Genomic DNA, 9,268 nt, shown 5'->3' with positions numbered 1-9,268 from the left:
ACACCAGGCGCGTAACAGGGGTCTTGGGTCGGAGTGGGTATTTATTTTCCCGGTTAGTAATTTACCATACCCACCCCACCCCACTCCCCATATAGAAAACAATAAGACATAGGGCTTATATGATTTATAATATAGGCCACACACGTGTGTTTGAAACTAAATATAAGCATTTTCATCATGGTTTTATTTATTACAAACATATTCTTTCAATGCATTGAGGCCCTTCTTTTAGATTAAAACGATCTATCTTAAATTTGTCTTTCTTGAGTTTGGGACTATTATGTGTTTAAATAACTTAAAAGGATAAACCTTAAAAAGCCCTAAAAAATGCGCCCGAGGCGCGCTAAATATTTTTGTGTTTTAAATTCTAATTTCGTCGGAATTGATGAAAACTCCCTAAAATGTGCAATTTATAGAGGAAATTGGCCTACCGTAACAAGAAATGCGCGCAAAGATTTTGAGAATTTTAGGCACTTTTAGAGGATGCATTTGTCAAGGGGTGTAAAGATTTGTCAAAGATGGATATTTTCCCCTTGTCCCCTGGTGTTTTTAATTCTAATTTCGTTGAAATTGATCAAAACTCCCTAAAACGTGCAATTTTTAGAGGAAATTGGCCCATATCAACAAGAAGTGCGCGCGAAACGCGCGAAATTTGAGGTTTTTAGGCATTTTCAGGGGATGAAAAGAGAATTTATAAATGGGTGGGAAAGATTTTTCAAAGATAGATATTTTCTCCTTGTCCCCCAGTGGTTACGCCATCGGGCAGCATAGATCAAAGGAGTTATGACAGTTTTTGAAGTGTGACATGAAACTGACGAAACTGTGAATAATTAAACATCTAATTCCATAATCCAGTGTGTTAATGTTTGTTCCATGTGATTCAATTCTGTGCTGTAGTGTGTAGAATAACAAGTTAATGTGTTTTTCAGCACCTTTCTGGCAGTCACCCAAGCGGCCACCAACACCGCAAGTTTTCGATGAGACAAATGATTTGTAAGTTCATCATTTCTATGTCTCACTTCTTTCACCCTTTATTCAATTAATAACATTGTGTTTCCAGAATAACTCTGCAATTATTTCCATCTGTTAAATTGTTTTAATGTGATCCTGTCTCTTATACACATCTAGATGTGTATAAGAGACAGGCGCTAGACGATGCGATGCCGTCTGCTGATTGTCTGGCAGACTGAACGGATCGTCGTTGCGCGTGTCGTTCTTCATAGAATCGCGTCGGTCCACCGACCTTCGGGCGTAGTAAGTGCCCGGCTTAAGTTATGTCCTACTTTTTTCACAGCATGATTTATAGCTCAATCACAACCTTTTGAAATTTTCAAATTCTCTTATTTTGAAATCTCAAAAGTCATCATTATATTGCTTTGCGGCAGGTCAAATTATAAGTGCGTAGCTTCATTAACACTGGTTCACCATGGCACGCTTCAAACGCAAATGCTAGATGATTAACAAAATTGAAAAGACGCGGCTGTTTCTGTTGTCTAAATTTCGTCTTAATTGCGCTTCGTTTTTCTTTATAGGCCTACCATATACGTATAATCCCAATTGATTTACGTTGAGATCGCCAGGGGTAGTTAGCGTAGGCGTATTATTATTATTATTTTTTTATTATCATCATTATTATTGTATGGTGAAGATGACGAATGACTATTGAAGTATAAATTTTGATACTGAATAGACTTACATAGTAACGCTGATAACCTCATCCTAATCTCATCATTATCATCATCAGCATCACCCCGTCTGTCCTCTCAAGGGGACGTCGGGTCGTCTCGACACCGCTTTCCATTTTCCCTGTCACAAACTCTGCTCAGATCAACCACTCTACCGTCTCCATAATCCCATTATAATGCTTAAACCAGACGATGTTTTAAATACGCAAATACATGTATTGTAATCTCGCTGCGTGTTGAGCAGTCCCCGCTTTTCAAACAGTGTGACTGGCAAAATATTATTAATATCGTTCATGTAGTCTACAGGGCAAAATATTATTAATATCGTTTATGTAGTCTATATAACCGTAACTGTGTCAATGCCCCATTAAAATAATCACAGTTTTAGTTTAACGTATTTCCCCCAACGACGTCAAAGCAAGATGATGATATCTCTCATCTGAACATTTATTATCAATAACATCACTGTTCAATCAGCGTTATGAAAAACTAATCGCACCCTGGTTTAATGATCTGTGGATATTACTGAAGTATGGTAGCGTATATATTGAAAAAAATATGATTTGTGATTAACCATGGCCACAAGTACGGATGACGATCTGCACTACAATCCATTAACAGAACAGAGATTAAGGTTCTGTCTCGTCGTTGAAAACAAACAGGTTTCGACTCTCACAAGTTTCAGGAATATCATAGCCTATTATTATGTCATCGTAGGTGCCTAATCTGTTTTGATTTACATTAGAAACAGTATATTAATAACATGTCGCCTCAATAATCAAGCGTTGATTTTGCTGCTGGTGGGAGTATTTTGTTTTTTTAAAGATTTTGAAATAAATAATAAGCATTATAAATTCAAAAAGTGTTATTACTAAACGGCCGTTATCTCACAGGCACGACAAATCTCATTTAACATTGCAAAAGAATGATTTGTCAGTTTACCAGAGGAAAACACCTTCCACACTTTTCCAATAATTATTGTGAGATACTTTTCATCCACAAAGTAAGACCTAACGACCTAAGAATTAATGTACCAGTCTAATATACCATCATTGAAATAGATAATGACCAGTTAAAAATGTCAAAATGAAAATTTGGCATAAAAGCAGGAAGGGTGGAACTGAACTGTCTTTAATTCGTTACCTATTTATTGAATAACAATACTCCTAATTCACAAATATTTTTCGAATGAGATGTATTTCAGTGGCCATTAACTGTTACAATGTTAATGTGTTATCCTTTTTATTCGTCGTTTCAACCACGGCGATAAGTGGGGATTAAATCTCCTTCCTGTTGTACCAACCTTAAATCGGAGAATTCCAGGAGAAATCGTTGACATCTTTTATCGGTTGAGAAAATACAACTTTTCATTACCACTTCCTTTCTGCGACTTTGAATTACGCTCATTTATCGTCACAACACGCATTCGAATTTGTAGATATGTAGACAATTACTGGATTTTCTTCAGTATTTTAAACCACTAGGCTCCCAGCAAAAAAAGGTTTTACCATTGAATATTAGGCGTTATATTATTGTATTTCTGCAGAATGTTTCACTCGCGTCTTTGTATTTAGTATGTCTATCACGTGCCGAATTCAGACACGTATTTCGTTTTAGAAAAATTACACTATGAGTGAACAATCCAATTATATTTAAAAGAATACAATTTGCATCAATGTCATGTTTTTAATTAGATTAGGTCTACATGAGATGATAACTTGTATATTGATGCAAGAACATTTATGTGAGCTTTGTTTCAAGAAGGCTTGTATTCGGTAATAAACTTTTTTTTTTTATTCAGCAATCATTGACAAACTAAGAATGGTTGTTGACAGCAAAACAAAACACAGCATTAATTCTATTTAGTTGATTTTATATGTGTGTTCAGAATGTTTTTTTTTTATTGATGCGCATATGTACAATGTAATACGTATGCATTTTATGATAGAGAAGTCTGAACAATAAATACGCTTCTAGAATCCATTTGCGTGCTTATAAAGCCCCGTTTCTAAATTAATTTATCTGAAAGGCCAAATCAGTTTTGAGTTGATCTCACGGCCAAAGATTATCTTGCAAGCAACCTGTTATAATTTAAGGACCTAAGGTGACACACCGAGATACTGTCGCCAAATCCCCTGCTTGCTGCAAAGACCTTTGAGGTTTTGGCAATTTTAAATTTTATTCTATTTTAACTGTACTACAGACATGACACTACATACCGGTATATTATAATTATTGCAACCATAGATTGATTTAATATTTTGACAAAAGAATAAGACACTAATATTTTTTCGACGCCACTATTGATATTATCATGGAGGTATATTTGACAAAACAGGCTGGGTCGCTTTGGGACCATTTTGAAAACTATCCCAACGGTCACAAAATAAGCCTACATAGGCCTATCCTAGTATCCTAAAGCTGACACACACAGTCTAAATATTAATTTTCAGTATTTGAATTAATAAGATCAATCTGTGGGTTAAAAACTTAAGTAAACAAAAAGAGAAAAAAATAACTACGATGCAAATAATAGACATTTCAGCAAAATAAAATACTGGGCATAAAAGAAAAAACGGGGATACCGTTGGTGGCGCTGCATTCATGAGTTACATAAAAGATAACAGCAAATATTTTCAATGGTACCGTATCTGTGGTTGACGAAATGATGTAATAGATGATGAAAATAAGGTTAGAGTAGGTGGAAGTTGTTATAGTTCAGCGGTAATGCATGTTGGATTAATAATGTGTGTGGATCTTTGATATGGGTAGTCTTAATAGTGATGGATAATTATGATATATCGTAATTACTATCCACCTCCTTTCTGCTATAAAACTGTTTAATTGCATCGTTCACAGCACAGCGTGTGATTGCACCTGCGTAATTGCGTGTCTTCTACGCGTTCATCTTTGGTTATGTCGTGTGTGAACCAGACCTTAACCTGGTTATCGAAAAGGCGAAGAATAGCCTATACAACAACGTTGACAATTTTTCTTTAACAACACAGCATTATTATTTCTGTAAATCTTTAGTGTTTGTCAAAGTTCTAAGATAAACATAATTGAAAGCTATTTTGTAATTCGGCTGTATTCCTAGCAGTCATTAAGATAGCTGATGACAAAAACGATATTTACGTAGTCTAAACATACGAAACCGCTGTGACTATTAAAGGACATAAGCTCGTGTGTAATTTCAACTATAAAGCACATCAATATGAACATCTTGATCGATTTTATAAAACTTCATTTATAAAAATTTTTAGTACACCGTATATATAAATGTTAACAATAATATATTAATAATATTACTGTAATACTAGTAATAAAAACCGAAATCTCAGATAAGATAGTATACTACATACTCCAAGTATCGAAATGCACGCCATCGTATTTCGACATTAATTATGTGATGTCATCGTCAGGAATCATCAGCAATTATGATGAAATAATTAACGTCGAAATACAATGGCGTGCATTTCGATATTTAGAGTATGTATTATTCTAGTAATAAAATGAATAATAATTTTTGTTTTAATAATTAAGATTTATAAAGCACATGCAACGTGCTTTAATAATTTAAAAAGTACAAAATATTAAAATCAACTAAATAGTATTTAAAAAATGGAAGAATTGGAAGACAAAAATTAACTTGGATGAAAAATGGAGAGATTAAATTTGCGTTTTTATTTATAATAATAATAATAATAAATAATAATAATAATAATAATAATAATAATAATAATAATAATAATAGACTTTTATTCCATTGACCCAATTTGTGAATATTCCATGAGTCATTGTGAAATGTACATGAACTACAATGTAGTAGGCTTAAGCATTGTATAACTATAATAATAACGTCGCAGATTTTGCTGTTTTCGAAAAGATGCATAACCGTAGATCATTAGAATTTGTTATTCCAGGTGACAATGAGAAATGTGACTAATCCCGAAGAGAAAACATAGGAATCTAGATAAGCGTAGAAATAAATAATACAATGAAGATCTAGACCTAAAGATAGCCTACCGTCCGAATTTCTATCAAGCCTGATTTCCATAAAATCGCTACAGTGATTTTACTCCAACCGCTGCACTGCGTAACACTGACCCCGACGCAATTGCGAAGGCTCTGCGATTCAACCGACCAATCATCGTCGCTGAAAGTTGTCGGTAATAGCGTGTGAGGTATAGTAACCAGGCTTTAGACAAAAGGTAATATGACATTGGCCTGACCCTGTCACACAAGAATTTTTATAAAAAAACAAAATTGTTTTAAAGATGGTCAAGAAATGCTCAACACAGTGTAGTATGTAGTATGTGGGTAGGTTAAAAACAAAAGCTATATATATATATATATATATATATGTATGTATGTATTATTTTCATTTACAGTATTCTTTATTCATTTTTTTTTAATACAAAAGGAAATGTACTATCATTATGACATATTATCATTGTATTGAAATTATACCATCGTCATTCAGCGCCACAAAACATTACTTCATGTGATGGAATTCGGTGCTATATAAGTTATTTCGATTGATTGATTGATTGATTGATTGATTAAAGATACAGTACAAGATACATGTTGGTGTTGTTGCTATTATAACCGAACAAAGATAAAATTCTACGCTCTAAATCCGTGTCGGTTCAGGTACGGGTGAATATATGTGTATTTAATGTTTGGTTGCTTATAATGTTTAAGGTATGATATTTATGTGGAATTAAATTGATATAATGGATGTTCATTCTAACATTCTAAAACAAATTTCCAGACGAAAAATTTAAATTACCGGTTTATTTTTATATTAGTCACTAAGCCCATAAAACCGTGTCGGATCAAGTAATGGTGAATATTTATGGGTGTTATGGGTATATTCTAATGTTACGTTTCAGCTCACCCATGATTACAACTATAACCACGCATGAGTAGATTGTAAAAATTTCATTTCAGCGATTTTTTACTTGTTATCACAGTTATCCGATGATATTATACCATGCTCATAACTATATATCATGTTTAGCACAACAATCATATTGTCTTCCGGACACCATTAGGTTGTATAACACAAATTCATGTATTCGCATTGTATTTTCTTTATATTTATATTGTAATATATTTTCAATCTTTTATTGATGTTATTTGAATTTAGACGGCAAAATAAATCAATTATGTTTTTACTCATACAGGCGTGATATTACTGAGAATCTGAAATTGATGCTGGGAATCCACTCGGGAATATCCACGTCCTAATATTTAAACAAATGTTAAAATTAGAATAATGATGATGAGGAAGGGAGAATGAAAAAGAATAACATAACGACAAAGAGGAAGAAGACGGTAAAGAATACAAAGAATATGAATAAGAAGAAGAAGAAGATGAAGAAGAAAAAGGAGAACAACAACAGCAAGCAAAAAGAACGGTGAGAATGTGATTAGTAAGAAGAAAAAAAATCAAAATTTAATAAGTCAAGAGAAAATGAGAAGATGTAAGCAGATAAGATAATAAGTATGTACATGTAAGTGCTCTAAAATTGATGTTTGCTTTTTATTAGGATGCGTTAGATTGATCGTCAGTATTACTGGCACTAGCCTAATTCATATTTACACTTGATTATCACATCGTTAATAAATCGATAGATCTCAAAATAAAGATAGATGTTCTTAAAATCACGATGCGAAATTTTGACATGTGGTCAATCATAAACTCATTATTGAGTCACAACTTTCCTCAAAAGTTTTAAAACGTTGAAATAACCATTGTTGCTAAAGCAACCTATTTGTGGACTGTAAAATTAGTGTACAGACAACATTGGCCCGTTTTACACGCTTGATATCACATTAAAACAACGAACGCTTCGGTAATAAATCGATAGATTTAAAAATAAAAGATGTTCTTAAAATCACGATGCGAAATTTGGCATGCAGTCTCAATCATAAACAAATTATTGAGATGTAAGTCACAAGAGCTCTTTCAGAAGGTCACAATTTTCCTCAAATGTTAAAAACGCTGAAATGACCATTGTTGCTATCCTTGGTATGGACTGTAAAATTAGTGTACAGACAAGATTGACCGTTTTCTCGTCTACATATAATGAAATTCAGTAGGCCTATGTTTTATGTAAAAGTAAGTTGAGAAGAAGATGAAGAGATGAAGATAAAACAGATGAAGGAAAAATGAAGAAGAAAATAAAGAAGATGGAAGATGAAAAAAATAAAGAGGAAAAACGAAGAAAATGATGAAGACGACGTAAAGCAGGATGACTATAGATGCGACATGCTTGTGGCAGCGCAAAAACAATTAAAAAATTATATGTAGGTCTATTTTGTACTTATTAATAGACTTTAAAATCGATTAAATAAGCCTTTGAAAGCCCTAAATTGTCATATTTTCGGGGCTACGTCCCTGTGGACCACTTTCAAAAAGTTTTTAGAGACGCCCGACCACGCCCACTTTTTTATCCTCATCTGAATATTAGTAATGAGAATGATGATGGTGATGATGGCAGTACCATCAGATGATAGATAATTTTGATAACAAAATAGAATAATCAGGATAACACAAGACATTTGAAAAGTAGCCTACCCACCGTCAAGTGTATCTACATGCCAGACTGTAAAATATATCCTCCTCGCGAAAATTAAGCCTAGAAATCCGTCTGCAAATTTTGAAAAATAAGGGCGAATTTCAGCACAAATTTTGCGTAAAATTAGACTTTGACGTAATCTTAATAAAGCAATGTTGTGCAGTTATTATGATTCTGTGTACACCTTTTCCTTGAGATTTTCCGCTCAAATTTGAGCTAGTTTTTGAGGTATCATCCGCGCAATTGACATAATTTACGGTATGGTCTACATGTAGCCGTTGATTGTCTGCGAAGATTTATCGATTTAGCTAAATGCCAAATACAATTAATGCTAACAAAGCTCGTTCATAAAGGTGAGAATGGCACCAAGTTAATTATTAATGAAACGTATGATAAGGGTGGAGACTAAGCTTGCGAGTGTGTGACGCGAGTGATATACGGGAATCATTCATCGCATACTCGTTGTCGGTTGAATAGCCACCTAAACAGACAACTTTGCGTTGCCAGGTCAATGGTTAGAGTTTACTTTCCCGCGGCTGTGGTGGATACTTAGATGTTGTATGCTTAGCCGTCATATTGATGGGAACAACAAGATAAAGCGATAAGTATACATTATTACAAATATATTTTCAGCGCTCTGTGGATTTTACTTTCCACGAATAAAAAAGCTACTAAATCAAATCCAGTGTTATATGACAATACAAACACATATCCCCCTAGCTCATTCTGTTTTTGCTTCTTCTCGGTATTCCATTACTCATCCTCTCTTTCTGTTTTCAAAAGCAAAAATAACGAAATTAGGCATACTGTTTCTGTATGTCCATTATTTGAACCATGCTTGAACTCAGCATGGTGAGATAACAAACCAGCTAGCCAAAACTCCCAAACCATATCTTCGCCTGCAAAAGTGTCTCCGACATACAGCTAACCTATTAAATCGGAAAAATAAGTAGATTTACCACATGCGTAGGCAGATGTGAGGGCGTTTGGTATTAT

The sequence above is a fragment of the Anneissia japonica genome, unplaced genomic scaffold (genome assembly GCF_011630105.1).
Source record: "Anneissia japonica isolate Jap-2015-1 unplaced genomic scaffold, ASM1163010v1 scaffold284695_len391863_cov200, whole genome shotgun sequence".
NCBI lineage: Eukaryota > Metazoa > Echinodermata > Crinoidea > Comatulida > Comatulidae > Anneissia > Anneissia japonica.
This window is presented reverse-complemented; position numbering follows the sequence as displayed.